This window comes from Coffea eugenioides, chromosome 3 (assembly GCF_003713205.1).
Source record: "Coffea eugenioides isolate CCC68of chromosome 3, Ceug_1.0, whole genome shotgun sequence".
NCBI classification, from domain to species: Eukaryota; Viridiplantae; Streptophyta; class Magnoliopsida; order Gentianales; family Rubiaceae; genus Coffea; species Coffea eugenioides.
The window spans coordinates 24,436,302-24,453,514 of record NC_040037.1 but is presented as its reverse complement, the minus strand read 5'-3'; positions in this window follow the sequence as shown (position 1 = coordinate 24,453,514).

The following is a 17,213-nucleotide window of genomic DNA, read 5'->3' as shown; positions in this document are numbered from 1 at the left end:
CAAAGGACTCCGAGAAAATGAACTTTTGGAAACTAAAATAACTAAACTGAAAGATGCAATAGAACTTTGATACAACGTTCCAACGAAAATCGAAAATGAAACGAACACACTGTGGCCACGTCACAATCCGGCCGGAAGTTGGCCGGATATCTGGCCAAATTAACGGCCGGATTCAAGGCAGTGACCAAAACAATTGTTTTGGTGATAAACTTGCTTAAGATGCTTGGTATATCTATAAACTTGGCTTCGGTGTTGAATTGTGGGTGAAATGGAAGGATTTTCATTGGTATTTTCCTCGGAACAAGTTTTGGCCAAGACCAAGTCATGAAAAGATTAGAAAACACAAGGCAATAGACTTCGTTATCACTTGACCAACAAACATAAATTTCAGCCAACAACTTGGAGGAAAATACCAATGAAAATCCTTCCATTTCAACCACAATTCAACACCAAAGCCAAGTTTATAGATATACCAAGCATCTTAAGCAAGATGCACGCGGAAAAATAAAATAATATAAAAGAAAACAAGGAGAATTTTACGGGTCCTCACATTGTGATTTTGTTTAACTAATTTCCAGCAATATTTGTCATTAATTAGAGTTAATTTAAGTGATAAGTTGAGTCGTTAGTTAAGGAACAAAGACCAGATCATGTCGATCATTATTGAGCCAATTAGAGTTAGTTAATTTCCTATTCTAGTCGATTAGGGTTTAGGAAAGTAAGTTAATTGTTTCCAAATATTAGCAAGTTTCTTAAGTCTTGCAAAGGCTATAAATAGAGCCTTATACCAACATTATTTTTCATAGATTAATAAGAGTGAAAATTTCCAGTAAACACGTGTGTGTTTCACCACTCTCTTGTTCAAGAGATCTTTACTTGAATACTTGAGAATTCTTCTTGAGTGTTCATCCGACTTATCAACCAATAAACTACATATCAACCAATAAACTACAATTGGTTGTGGCATCATCTACCAAACATCTTGGTTCGCTAAGTCATTAGTTTGTAGGTTGAGGAACCATCTCAGTTTGTAAACTCGGGCTTCAGAGGGGTCAAGTGTTTCTTGCACATCAATTTGATTTCTTCGTCTGGATCCGCGGTCTTGTGAGATTCGAGTTCACGCCAACCTTGGTGGGTTCTTGTCACATACCTTTTAAGAATAAAAAATCCATGTTTACACTTTTAAGAATAACAAATACTACCTAAGTTTCTTAGTTACCAATTGTGTTAAAAGGGTTCTTTCTTTTCCTTCTATCATCACGTTTGTTAGCTTTGGACTCTCTTGTTAGCAAAATTTGTTTATCTTCTTAGCTGAACTCATATTTTAGTGAAAAGCACATATACATGAATATGACTAATTTCATGAGTACATAAAAGGATATTTCAAATGTAAAAAATGATAGTTTATCTATAATCTATACCTACTTTTGTGAACAAATTGTTAAGCTGAACCCAATAAAATGTCAGTTACTTTCAATATTTTGATACCTCATCAATTGAAAGATACTTAGTAATTCTCAGTAGACTGGATACGTAAAAAAAATATTTATGAGAGAAAAAAAATGAAGGCAGTTGGAAAAGTTAAGAGAGTGAAATCGCAAAGGCTTATTGTCTTAGATATTTTATCGTTGGATTAACTAAATCCTAATGAATCACTTTTAAAAGATAAGGGATAAATACACTATTTATTCTTTATCTTTTGTTAACGTAATACAGAGAACCCGAAACAAGAAAAAAAATATCTTGCACAAATTTGTTGAAAAGATCGCTGAAGGCACTATTTGGAACGATTTGTCACAAAGGGCTTTTGTACAATTCTCTATATAGAGTATACACTTTTTCAAGATTGAAATTATGCCCTCTTTATTAATCAGTTCTCCAAATGATCCATTTTTTGTAATATTTCCAAATATTTGAACCAACATCACCAAAGATTAATCAGCAAAAGAAAAAAAAGTTATGTACTAATCTATTTTATTTCGAAAAGTAAATCAAGTAAGTACTAGTTTGCTTCAAATTATCAACTCAAATACCAGATAGTTGCTTAAAAAATAACAAGGGTACTTGTGGTTTAGCAATTTTTTCACACAACCTCCCCTCATTGTTTAGATTAAAGTGATAACGGATAGAAATTATCCTTTGTAATGAAACTCGCGGAAATGTCAAGATTCCTTTTGTTTAAAAACTAAAATGGTTAAAGTAACCAAAATATATTAACTTAATATGCATCACACTTTAACTCATTATGATTTTGTATTTTACCACATAATCCCCTTATAATTTTCAAAATATATACTTAACTCCACTGTAGTTAACAAATAATTTTCAACTTTATAACTTTTGACATTTTAGTTGACTCCGTTATGAAATGTAAATTTCATCACTTTGACATTTCAATCCAAACCTAGTTATATATAGTTTTTGAAACTACAGGATGGTTATGTAGAAAAGTACTAAACCATAGGTGGGTAAAGTATATTTTACCCAAATAATAATAGTCAATAGATAGCTAACACTTTGTTGCTTAAAAAGCGGATTCTACATTTCTTTTTCAATTACAAGCTATTTTAAAAAGGTCATTTTCTCTCTTTTAACTTCTTTTTCTCTTTTGGTTTTAATTAATCTGAAGAAAAGTTGATTATAGAATGGCCTGATAAAATACTCCTTAATAAACTTTGCAAAACTTTGAACCAACAAATATTTAAACAATCTTTTAGATGAATTTCTTTGATCACCTACAAAGAAGAAATAATTGAATCAGACAGGGCTAAGTTGTGACGAACCCACCTCCCCTTAGGGTGTACCTAGGGTTTGGCGGACCGCCAGCCCAGCTCTCGCCAGGACTCACTCACTCACTCAATCAACTCTCAAGATTAATCATTCAAGCCTCCAAAATAACATTTAAGTGCTACAATTCAACCAAAATGTAAACTTATTTACAACCCAAAAGCCGAACGTATGATACAACATCAAATATCAAAATACATCCTATCAACCAAAAGTATAAGTACAAGAGGGTTATACACTCTAGTTCGCACTTAATTGCTTCGGACCTCCATTCCTATAAGGAAAACAAAACTAAAGGAATGAACTAAAAACCCGGTGAGGTTCCTAAACAAACAATCAGGTAGAGAAACCATGGAAATATGACATTTAACAGTTTGAACACTTTGTACAATAATATCCAATCATTCAAGAAATAAACATCCAATCATTGGAAGGATACGTGCTCACTTAGAGCCATTCATTCATTCATTTGCCAACCATTTTCCTTATCCCTCCAACATTAGAAAATGTTTGCAAGTGAAAACTCCTTCAGCGTTCTTGTCATTCATTCATTGGTATCGTTGCATTGAATTCACTGGCCAGTTCTCCACCAGACTTCGTGGTAATACTCAAGTATACCAAACATTGTCCCAGGGTCACCAGCCGCCCGACCAAGTCCGCTTCTAGCTCGAGTCGACTGACAACGAAGGGCAAGGGCCCAGTTTAGCCAAAAGACTCACACTCATGCACAAGTAGCATTCAATCATTAAAAATTCACTTTTGCTTGGGTCGAGTGCAATAAAGTACACACTCGCCCATTGAAAATCCATTTAGCAATCATTGGAAAGCATTTAACATTCCAGCAACATTCACAACATTTCACATAGTCATTTAAAGCATACACATGCAAGGAACACTCACCAGTTCAAGCAAAATAACGTCAAAAGTTCACCCCCGGGTTATGCTCTTGATCACCAACAAACCCTAAGAACAACCAAGATAAAGTATTATGGTTCAACCATTCAAAGTTTAGGTGAACCAAAGAAAATCCGAGTAACTACTAGTGCAAAGGTGCAAATATGATTTTGGAGTGAAAATAGAACATTTAGACCTAAGGGACATGAGTAACCAAGAATTTCCTCATTCCAATCATAAAACCAAGCTCAAAATGGTTTAATAACTCCAACTTAAAGTTGGAAATGAAAGTAAGGACAGTTTTAGGAAAACAGAATTTTTCTAGTTTTGCGCGATGCTATTTGAAAAATCATATCTCAAGCTTCTCAAGTCCAAAATTTATAAAATTTAAACCATTGGAAAATAGATTCAAAGAGTTACAATTTCTCAGAAGACACCTTTATAAGATTCTGCCCACAAGTCAGTAAAAATCCAATCTCAAGTGGCTGCTTTATCCATTAGAAAGACAGAACAGGAACGAGAATTCAGTCAACTTTGAAAAATCACAGATATTCATAGGAATTGAGGAAAATTCTGAAATTTTTATGGTAGAAATTACTCAGAATCTAGTTTCAAATGCAATAAGCAGAACTCAATTTGAATTTTTCCACACCAGGATATGACAGATTTCCCAAGACTGCTTAGAGTCTCCTGCGGGAAAAATTTCGACAGCACTTCCCCTTGTTTTCTTTACTTTTCCTTCCAAACTCAACACCAAAAATTTAAACCAACCATAACCAAGATGAATTTTGGAAACCCTAAGCTGAAATTTTCACATTCAAGCTGGAATTTTGCTAAAGCAAGCCAAACTAACATATAAAAGCTAAATATTACACATGGAACAGCTATTGAATCATGGCCAACCTTAAGCATCATATAAGGGCTGAAATTGCACCATAAAAGCTGAAAATTTCCAAATCTCTACTTCAAACCATGAAATTTCTCATAAAACTACCAATATTCAACTCTAAATCACTAGTATGCAAGTATTAGAAGTAAAGAGAAGTTTCTTGCCATAAATACCTTAAAACCCCCAAGAAAGATGGAAACTTAATGCTTCTTCCTCCAAAATCTCTCCACTCAAGCCTTTAATCTTCCTTAATGATCAACTTTTGTGGAGTAGTTAGCAAGATGGTTGGCTAAACTCAAGATTCAAGCAATTTTTTGAAGTTGTAGAAGAAATTTTCTCTCCTTTCTTTGCTCTCCAAGGTTCGGCCAAGGCCAAGGAAAGATGGAAGGAATTTTGGTCAAATTTGGTTTTTATTAAAGAGGTAAGAAAGTCTTTGGTCAAGGTCAAAATCCAAGAATTTTGTGACAAGTGTTTAGCCAAGATTAATCCTCATCTTGTTGTCTTCCAATGGCTAAACTATCTAGCTATCCTCTAATTATCCCTTAACACCTTATAAAATAATATCCCTTTTATGCAAAACTCCACCTAGTCGTCAAAAATTTATCGCACTTATCGCATTAGCGGGTCCCACGTCCATAATGCAATTCAAACTTAACATGAACCAACTTATACAAGAAAAATGATTTAAAAACTTGACTCATTTATAAAAATATCTAAGAAATTAAGGTAATAAAGTAAAGTAACGAAAATGTATTCTGTGAGGACTTGTAAAATACCTCATATTTTTCTTATAATTTCGTTTTATTTGGAATTTATTCCTTTATAATAACCTTACTACTAATTCACTTCCTCAATAGTTATAATTAATCATAGAACCAAGGGTTTTCCCTTTACTTTCATCGTTAAGGTAAATTAGGGTTTTTACGTCTTTTGGTAGTGTGATTACTGGGTACGGAGTGTGTACCAAATTTGGCGGTTAAGAGTGACTTTGAAATAAGAGAAAGTGTGTGATTAGAAGTGATAATAATAAGTTAGTAAATCATAAATTAAAACCCTAGTACACGCAATTTAAGGAAAATCGATTTGAACCGACGGGTACCGTTCGCTACCGATTTAATACACCACTTGACCACCACTTTATTACTTTAATCCTCTTGTTATTATTTCATAAATATCAGCCCTTAATTATCCTTGAGAGAGCCAAAATTATTGACCAAAAAGAAAGGAAAAAGAAGAAAAATTAAAGATGTAATCTTGAGGTGACAAGTGGCAAACATCCAAGGGTTGTTTGACCAACCAATTTCCTTCATTTTTATCACCAAATTCACTTCATTTCCTCTTCATTTCTGCACATTCCAGCCGAGCTTAAGGGAGAGGAAAACCAAGTGAGCAAACTCCAACTTTCACCTTGAATCATCTTCATTTGAGAGAAATCACCCAATCCAAACCGATTAAACTTTCATTTTAGTACTTAGGAAGCTTTGTGTGGTAAAAGTTATGGAAGAAAGAGCTGTGGTTCTCACCTACAAGCACTTTTTGGGAAGGTACCATGGCTGTCTTTCCTTTTTCTCTTCTTAATCTTGCTAAATTTGGATAGAAACTCTTAATCTTGGGTTATGATGGTTAATTAGTGAGTTGTGCATGATATGGTGGAATGTTTAGCTAGGGTTTACATGTTCAGTCTTGATTATGGTTATCTACCTATTAAATGATGTTATTGACCTAGTAATTGATGGTTTTGATGACAGAGTACTTGTTAGATATGAATTTCTAGAGTAAAAGTTCAAATTCCAGAAAGTTGAAACCAATCTGTTCTGTTCTGACCTGTTTAATTCGTTCATGTTAGAGACCGAATCAGGCCTAGGTCAAAACATGAAAGTTGTAGGGAATAGAGTTATATATCTTCCTGTAAAATTTCAACTCAATCTAAGTACTGTAACATATGAAATGACAAAATTACCCCTAACTGCCAAACGCACTGTTTCGCGGACAGTTTTCTGTTTTCTCTGAGATTGCACCTTTTGACCTTGAAAATGAATGAAATGGCTGTCGATGTCTTCATAAGACTTGTAGTTCTCTATCTTAGCTTCGAAATGGTATAAAGTCTACCCCAAACCGATAGGCGTAACTTCTGTTGTGATCGAAACGCCAAGAGACGTCAAACCTGCTGTTTTGTTGTGTGTCCTTAAACTTGGTTTCCGGTCGCATTACTAGTATTGTTTTGTAGTTGAATGACATTAAGCCTAATTGAAGGGCTATTGTGGTAACATTGCTTGTGTGTGACTTTGGGGTTGATTTGAGGAAAACAATAAAGCCATTAATGGTTGGAAACTAGCTAAATACAAGGGGCATGCCGCCCAAATTTTGACTCAAGGACTAGGAGTGTATACTTGTGATTCGAGCGAAGAATTGAGGTTGAATTGAACTTGATGTGTCTAGGGTATTCGAGTTTACTTTCGTAGAGATATACAAGTTGGAATTTGGCCGAAACTTGTACCCCTGAAAAAATGAAAGTAACGACTAATAGAAATACGTTTTCCTCGTCTCTTCGACTCAAATGGAGATTTCACAGTTTAATCGCTTTAAAGTTTCAAAGTTTTAAAAGCGAGTATGAGTTTTACGAATATTTCTCAAATGAGTTTCAATTACTTGTCTTCATTAAACGAAACGCGTAAGATTTGAACCTTAGTTGATTTCAAAGCTCTTAAACGATGTTTTATCACAGATTTGGACTCCAAACTAGGAGTAATACCTGAACGTGATCCAAAGAAGCACTAAATCTTTGGTGAGTGCTTCCAAATACCTGATTGAATTTGATACTTGTTTCCAATATTTGACCAATGTGATCGAATGATATGTGATTGATTTGATCGAGCAAGGGTGTACTTTATCGCACATGCTCTAATGTGCTATATTCTTATTCATTGATTGAAAGTGAATTGATGTACATGCATATGATTCGTATCTTGTCGGAAATTCTGGAAACCATGTGGCTAGTTAGTCGAGTCGAGCCGGCAAGGGTTTGGTCGATTCGATAATGAACCCTGGGTCATTAGTTTTGTCGAGTGGAGTGTTATCTCCTCGACTGTATATCTCAGTCCATAACTTTTGATGATTACAAAACAATTGGATATTATTAATATTCTTTGAAGAGATTGTTTCAGGAATTGGAACATAAACAAGGTCAAAGACTTGAAGCCAAAACAGGATCAAAGATTGACATATTGCTGAAATAACTGTTGGATGCACAAAAGGACCATATCGGTCGGCCGACAACCATTGAGTAGCTTCGGACGCTTGAAGAACTCACACTCGAACATCCGAAGACAATAAATCAAGTTTTCTATGATCACTGACCTCGATCGGACACACAATACCTCCGTACCAGACGTCCGACAAACGTTACGGTACTTCAGACGCAATACACTGAGAGCACCGGACGTCCGGAAGAAATAAAGAAGGATTTGCAAGTTTACATCCTACCTTCGGACGTACATTGTGGAAGGATCGGACGTCCTAAGAATTTCAAGAAAATGTTTTGAACTCACTGTCTTCGTTCAGACGCAAAAAATTAGAGTACCGGACGTCCGACACCACCAACGGCTAGTTGACTCTTCAGCTGCCTTCTATCCGTTGACAGCATTAATTGAAGAATTTTTTGGTCTCTTATAAATAGAAAATAGTCAACTTTTTCAAAATAACTTTGTACATTAAGTCTACATCAGATCTTGAGTGATTCAAGTGTAAGAATACTCCAAAAAAAAAGATTTGTACTCTTAGTTGTGTAATCTTCATTTAGCTTTTCAAGTGTGATTCAGTTTCTTCAATAGTGTAGCTTTGTGAGGGTTATCTGAGTGATTGTAAAACTTCCTTGCTTGATCAAGTGAGACTTGAGGCAAGGAGGAAGTGATCCTTCCTTTGTACACAAGAGATTGGTTGTTAGTTGATCAATTTGAAGAAGCTTGGTATATAAAGTGATATTCAAACTTAAGTCAAGTTTGAATCTTGGTCTGCCATTCTATCCCTTTACTTACTATCTTGCAATATATATATTGTTTATTTCTTCTACTCACAATCACTTGTGCTAGTCCATTGATTGTTTCTTTGTGAGGTCCTTTAGAAAAAGAAAGCAAGTTCTAGAAAAAGTGACTCATATTTTGGCTAGTTTTTAGATAACCTAATTCACCCCCCCCCTCTTAGGTTGTTTTTGATCCTTATAATTGGTATCAGAGCTTAGTCTCCTAGAGATTAAGCTCAATCGGCTTGAGAGTAAAAATGACGACCAACAATGCCATGTTCTTTGAGGGACAATCTGTCACTAGACCTCCAATGTTTAATGGGTCAAACTATGTGAGTTGGAAGGAGAGGATGATCATTTTCTTACACTCTATTGCTATTGAGTTATGGTTTATTGTTAATGAGGGTCCATATGATGCCTCTATTATTGATGATAATACTCATAGGCCGAGACCAAAAACAAGAAGTGAGTTGACTGCTGAAGATAGAACTCATCTTACTCTAAATGTCAAGGCTATGAATGTATTATATAGTGCTCTAGATTCAAATGAGTCCATTAGAGTCAAAGGCCGCAGATCTGCAAAAGAAATTTCGGATAAATTTAGAGAAATCCATGAAGGAAGCGAGAATGTGAGAGAACAAAAGAAGTCCATCCTGGTCACTAAGTATGAATCCTTTATGATGGAACCTCATGAAAATATTGACAAGATGTACTGCAGATTCAATGATCTTATCAAGGATTTAGAAGTGCTTGAGAAGAACTACTCTCTAGGTGAGAAAAACAGAAAAATTCTGAATGCCTTATCAAAGGATTGGGAGAGTAAAGTGACTGCCATAGAGGAAGCTAAAGATCTAAATATCCTACCTATTGAATCTCTTATTAACTCTCTAAGCTCTTATGAGCTGAAACTCAAATCCAAGGTGCAGGTAGAAGAAGACACAAAGATAAGGAGGAGTATTGCTTTGAAAGCTTCACAAGATGAAGATGATGAGGTCTCTCTGGATGGAGAAGACATGGAAGGTGATGACAGTGACATCGCACTCATCACAAGAGGTTTCAAAAGAATACTCAACAAGAGGAGATTCAGAAAAGGTGGTCCAAGCAATTCTTTCCCGAATCAGTCCAACAACTTGCGAAATAAAGGGAAACTAGAGTTTAACAAAAAATAAATTGATAGGTGCTTTGAATGCGGCCAATCTGGACATTATGCAAATGAGTGTCCAATGAAAAGGAAGAAGGAGAGCAAGGTTGAACGAAAACCAAGGTTCAATAATTTTCAGATCACCTGGAATGACTGCAATTCAGAAGGTGAAGTCGAAGAAGAAGAGGAATCTGCCCAAGTGGCCTTCATGGCCATTGGTGATGAAGAGGTAACTACGTGTAACTCTCTAACTGATAGTGACAGTGAATCTGATGATGATGTTAATTCATTTTTAGAAAAGATGCATAACAATTTGAAAGAATCCTATGTCAGAAACAAGGAACTAAAACAGAAGATCAATTTTTTAATTCAAGACAATGCAAATCTTTATTGACAAAACAAACACTTGAAAAGTGAAAATGAGAATCTGAAAAGGATTGAATTAGATTTGCATGCTAAACTTGACAGAAAAACAAATGTCTGTGACATACTCAAAAGTGAACAAAATTGTTTGAAAAGAAGAATGAATGATCTTAGCCAGTGGCTTCAATATCAGAAACAGAATTACTTTCAAAGGAATGTTCAAAAATCTTACTCTAGCACTCATCAGAATAAGTTAAATTATCATGCAAATGATTTTACCATCTATAGGAGATGTCAAGTCAGTTTTGTTAAACCAGTTCATTTGAATGATCCATCAACTATATGCAGATTTTGTTGTCAATTTGGTCACATGAATAACAACTGTCATGTTAAGAGAAACATGAGAAATGGTATGAGATGTATGTGGATGGTTAGACATAATGCTAACTCTCAAGGACCCAAAAAGTAATGGGTACCAAATATTATCCTGTGGATTTTTGTATAGGTGAACTTGGTAAACATTGTTAAAGAATCAAAATGGTTCATAGATAGTGGATGCTCAAGACATATAACCAGTGATGCATCACAGTTCATCAAGCTCAAGCCAAAAGCAAGTGAAAAGGTAACTTTTGGAGATGATAATAAAGCCAAAATTGTTGGAATTGGTGATGTTGGTAAGAATGGTCAAACTTTTGTTCATAATGTCCTTTTAGTTGATAATTTGAGCTATAATTTGCTTAGTGTTAGCCAATTATGTGATAGGAACCTGTTTGTGTTATTTAAAAAACATGAATGCCTTGTTCTTGACTCAATATTCAACATTGTTTTTAAAGGAAAAAGAGTTAATGACATTTATATAGTTATTCTTGAAAAAGTTGATTCTTCAAGCCTCAGTTGTCTCAAAGTAGCAAATGAGGATCCCTGGTTGTGGCACAGAAGACTTTGTCATTTCAATATGGATTTGCTAAAAGAGATTCCAAAAAGGAACTGGTTAGAGGGCTTCCAAAACTCAACTTTAGTAAAGACCGTATCTGTGATGCTTGCCAATTTGGAAAACAAGTCAAGGTATCTTTCAAACCCAAGAAATGTATTTCTACTACAAAGCCCTTAGAACTCTTATATCTTGATCTTTTTGGTCCTACCCAAACCACAAGCCTAGGTGGCAAAAAATTTTGTTTCGTTGTTGTTGATGACTATTTTAGATACACTTGGGTGATGTTTCTTGCACATAAAGATGATGTCTTCAAAAATTTTATTTCTCTGTTTGCTAAGGTTCAGAATCTGATTGGTGTGAAAATCATAAAAATCCGAAGTGACAACGGCAAATAATTTCATTTTTGTGGCTTTCCAGAATTTTGTGACAATAATGGTATTACACATGAGTTTTCTATTGCTAGAGTTCCCCAGCAAAATGGAGTGGTTGAAAAGAAAAATAGAACTCTTCAAGAGGCTGCTAGAACCATGCTCAGTGAATGCAATTTACCAAAGTACTTTTGGGCTGAACCTATAAACACTGCCTGCTATACCATGAACAGAGTTCTTTTAAGACCAATCTTGAATAAAACTTCGTATGAACTGTTGTTTGATAAAAAGCCTGTTGTTGGTTATTTTAAAGTCTTTGGTTGCAAATGTTTCATTCTAAACATCAAGGAGCATCTTCTTGGGATACTGTGAAAATAAGATAGGCTTTAGAGTTTATAACCGTAGAACTCTGGTTATAGAGGAAGTTATACATATCACTTTCGATGAATCTAATGGTGACATTTCCATGAGTTGTGGTGAAAATGATGATGCAGGTGTTCAAGAAGAACTGAAGAAGCTAACAATCAGTAACCAAGGCACAACTTCATCAAAAAATGATTCAAATGAAGGTGAAAATCAAGACAGTCCAGCTAGGGAAGACAATGACAGAGACACTACCATTCCTAATGATCTTCCAAGAGCCTGGAAATTTTTCCAAAATCATCCTAAGGAACTTATCATTGGTGATCCATCCGAAAAGGTCAGAACACGTTCCTCTTCTAGACAACTAATAGATAATTTTGCATTGGTCTCACATTTTGAGCCCAAAAATGTTGTTGATACTTTGAAAGATGAGAACTGGATTTTAGCCATGGAAGAGGAGTTAAATCATTCTGAAAGAAACAAGGTTTGGATATTAGTAGTTAAACCATAAGATCATCCTATCATTGGCACTAAGTGGGCATTTAGAAACAAAATGAATGACAAAAGAGAGGTAGTTAGAAATAAGGCCAGATTGGTAGTTAAGGGATATACTCAAGAAGAAGGAATAGATTTTGATGAATCCGTTGCACCCGTAGCTAGGTTAGAATCTATTAGAATGTTTTTGGCTTTTGCATGTTTCAAGAATTTTAAATTATTTCAAATGGATGTTAAAAGTGCTTTCTTAAATGGTTTTATAGATCAAGAAATTTATGTTGATCAACCTCCTGGCTTTGAAAATGAAATTTATCCAAATCATGTTTTTAAACTCTCAAAAGCTTTATATGGGTTAAAACAAGCTCCAAGAGCATGGTATGAACATTTGAGTGATTTTTTAATTGAAAATGGCTTCAAAAGAGGTATAGTGGATACTACTCTTTTCACTAAACAAAGTTCACGTGATCTTCTAATTGTACAAATATATGTGGATGATATTATATTTGGTGCTACTAATGAGAGCTTGTGCAAGGACTTTTCCGAAATCATGCAAAAAGAGTTTGAAATGAGCATGATGGGAGAATTAAATTTCTTCCTTGGACTCCAAGTGACACAAATCCAAGATGGAACATTCATCAATCAAACCAAATACACCAAGGAACTGCTAAAAAGATTTGGAATGGAGGATTCAAAGCAAGTTGGAATACCCATGTGCACATCTACCAAGCTTGACAAAGATGAAGAAGGTACAAAAGTTGATGAAAAAAAGTATAGAGGTATGATTGGTAGCTTGCTTTACTTAACAGCTAGTAGGCCTGATATCATGTTTGTTGTGTGCTTGTGTGCTCGTTTTCAGTCTTGTCCAAAGGAATCACACTTAAATGCAGTAAAAAAAATCTTTAGATATTTAAAAGGAACTTTGAATTTTGGCCTTTGGTATCCTAAGTGTCATGAACTTCCCTTGTGTGGATTCTCTGATACTGATTTTGGTGGCTATAGAGTAGATAGAAAAAGTACAACTGGTATATGTAATTTCCTTGGAAATTGCTTAGTATCCTGGTTCAGCAAGAAACAAAATGCTATTTCATTGTCTACAACCGAAGCAGAATATGTTGCTGCTGGTGTTTGCTGTGCTCAATTGTTGTGGATGAAAAACACATTGAATGATTTTGGTTTAGTATATAATTGTGTGCCTATGTTTTGTGACAACACTAGTGCCATCAATTTGTCAAAAAATCCCATTCAACATTCTAGGACCAAGCACATAGACATTAAGCATCACTTCATTCGCGATCTTGTCCACAATGGTGAAATTTGTGTTCAATATGTTTGTTCTAAAGATCAAATTGCTGATATCCTCACCAAAGCCCTTCCACTGGATCAATTTGTGCATCTGAGAACAAAACTGGGCGTTTCAGAAAAAATTCTTTAAGTTTCTCTTTGGTCACTCTTTATCGGACGTCCGATGGATTAGAACGGACGTCCAATAGTGTTCTTCATCCCTTTTCTCCAGAAAAATTTGGGTTCGGACGGTTGCGTCGGACGCGTCACTTCGTTCGGCCGTCCGACATTCAAAAATTGCTTCATATAAGGAAGTCACCTACCTCATTAAGTTCATTTACTTTCTTAGTCTCGGACGCAACCCTTCAGTTTTCTCTCAAAATTCAAAATTCAAATTACTCTCTCTCTAATCAAGTTTCAAGAAATTGATTCAATCGACACCACACTCCTATTGCCCGTTATCTGGACATAATAACCTCTTCCAACTTCCAACTGCCTCATAATTTCCAATTCGCATCCGAAGCCCTAAGTTCTCAAAACTTACTCCTTGTGGTTGGTTCGACAATAGTTCATATTGCATTCTTCACTCTGCACCACTCATCATCCAACTACATTACATCATGGTTAAATTTAGAGGTGGTTCTGCGGGGGTCGGACGCTCTTTTAAACTTAGAGATGAGGATATTGAAATTGTGGAACCCTCCACTAAAACATCCAAAAAGAAAACTGCTCAAAGAAAACGAGATGCTCCAACTGTTGAGCCATCTAATGAGCAGATGGAAGAGCATCACTCTGAAGAAAATCCAGTAATCAGGAATGCAGAAGAAATGGAAGAGCCCATCCAGGCTGAAGTAACTGTCACAAAATCACCTGGAAGAAGAAAAAGATCTGCCAAAAAGAGAAGCACTGCTCAATCTAATGCAGAGAAAAATGCTGAGGATCAGCACACCCCTGAACTATCTACCAGAAAATCTCCACGGACAAGGTCTGAGGTTCAGAATATTGAGTCGTCTGCCAAGTAAACTGCAAAAAGGAAACGTTCTGTAAAGGAACCAGAGACTCAGCCTATCAAGGAACCTACTCCTCTGCCAAAATTCATTGATGATGAGGTCAGAGACAGATTTGAGTTGATCTCACAAAAAGCATTCATCACTCAAAGGACCATTTCTCCTTTTGAATTTCGTAAGCTTGATCTTGAACCTATCATTAAACTTTTTGAGTTCCAAAAATGGGTTTATCTTCTGTCCATCCCCAATATTTTTTACCCTGATATGCTTCATCAATTTTTTGCTAATCTTAGAAAGGGTAATTCACACACAGAACTCATTTCTAAGGTCAACTCTGTAGACATCACATTAACTCCTGACATTGTGAACTCTATTCTGAAAACAAAAATTGAAGATGATTTTAAATGAAAAGTTACAAATTTCTTTTCGTATGAGGAATATCCTTATGCCTATCATCATTTTTACGTTGCTAAACTCATGACCTATTTTCGATCGCACTTCAACACTCCTGTTGAGGCAAGATTAGAAGATCTTAACCCTCGAAACTTGATCACTTTTACCATCATTTCAAATCTGTTGGTGCCCACTGATGGCCACAGAACTGATGCGAATAAAATGAAGTTTTATCTATTTTACTGTTTTGTTGAAAAAATCAGAATTGATTTCGGGTTTGTGATGTGCAAATTTCTGCTTAAGATTAGCACTGATAGTCGTAGGAAGCTCTCTTATGAAAAATTTCTGACTCCTATCTTTGCCCACTTTAAAATTCCTTTTACTGGAAAATCACCCAAAGATAGTGCCTCAACAGTTTTCTCACAAGCATATTTTAAAAGAAAGAATCTAAAATTTTTTTAGGGCCATTGGTGTTATAAGGAGACAGTTGCAGAAATTAGGAGAAAGAACCTTCACGAAACCCCTGTCTCTCCTAGGACCCCTCATGATCAGTCCATGTATGTCTCTCTATTTACCATCTACCTCAGAAAATCAGCCAGCAAGTCACAATCTTCCAATTCTGAGGTCATCTCCTTGCTTGAGGACCTCAAACAGCATGTTCTGCTCATTGAAGATGGTCTCATGATGACCATGTCCCCTACCCAGCAGTCTATCTTTATTGAAAAAAAAATCTCCTTGTGCCTCCAATCCCAGAATTCAATGAAAACGCTCATCAAAAAGAGCCAAGATCTCAGCTCACAGAGCATACTCCTGGTACTGAAGCCACTCCAGAAGCACATGCTTCCAGCTCTCAGCCCAAAGATAAAGGCAAGGCTCCAGTAATTGAGGAGACAACTGAAGAAGATGATGAAGAGACTGAGGATGAAGATCAAGTGGATCCTGAGCAGTTTGGTCTAACCAGGAGAAGGCCTGGATCGTTTAAAATCACCATATAGACACTATTAGGACACTGCACTTCATCATTAGGACAATAGTTCATCTTTTGCACTGAAAAACCTTTAGTATGCTATGTATTAAGGATCATATTCCTCTTTTGGTCTATAAAACTGGTGCTACTCTATTAACTGATGTTTTTTATGATGTTTCTTCTATGAATGGATGACTTTATCATGTGCTGTGTATGATTCTAGTTGGTTTGTTTGCTGATTACTGCCTGTTTGTATCTTGCTGATTCTGGATAGATGCTGATAATGTTGCTAATATTATTGATAATTCCTACTGAATGTTGACAAATCTGTTTGGTACAAATTTTGATCATATGGTTATTTTATGATGACAAAAAGGGAGAGAAAATGGATATGGAATGGATCCTATAAGTGAGGGGGAGTTGCAAATACTCTCGACATGGAATCTATAAGTAAGGGGGAGTATTATGCAAGGGGGAGCCTGAAATTAATTTTTTGCTCCATCCAATGTTTTGTCATCATCAAAAAGGGGGAGATTGTATATCTCAGTCCATAACTTTTGATGATTACAAAACAATTGGATGTTACTAATATTCTTTGAAGAGATTATTTCAGAAAATTAGAACAAAAACAAGGTCAAAGACTTGAAGCCAAAACAGGATCAAAAGATTGGCAAATTGCTGAAATAGCTATCGGACGCACAAAAGGACCATATCGGAAGGCCGACAACCATTGAGTAACTTCGAACGCATGAAGAACTCACACTCGGACGTCCGAAGATAATGACCCAAGTCTTCTATAATCAATGATCTCGATCGGATACTCAATAGCTCAGTACCGGACGTCCGACAAACGTTGCGGTACTTCGGACGCAATATACTGTGAGTATCGGACGTCCGAAAGAAATAAGGAAGGATCTGCAAAGTTTACATCTTACCTTCGAACGTATATTGTGGAAGGACCGGACGTCCTAAGAATCTCAAGAAGATGTCCTGAACTCACTGTCTTCGTTCGGACGCAGAAAATCAGAGTACCGGACGTCCGACACCACCAACGGCTAGTTAACTTTTCAACTGCCCTCTATCCGTTGACAACATTAATTGAAGACTTTTTGGTCCCCTATAAATAGTGAATAGTCAACTACTTCAAAAAAAATGTTTACACTTTACGTTTACATCAGATCTTGAGTGATTCAAGTGCAAGAATACTTCAAAAAGAAGATTTGTACTCTTAGTTGTGTAATCTTCATTTAGCTTTTCAAGTGTGATTCAGTTTCTTCAATAGTGTAGCCTTGTGAGGGTTATCCGAGTGATTG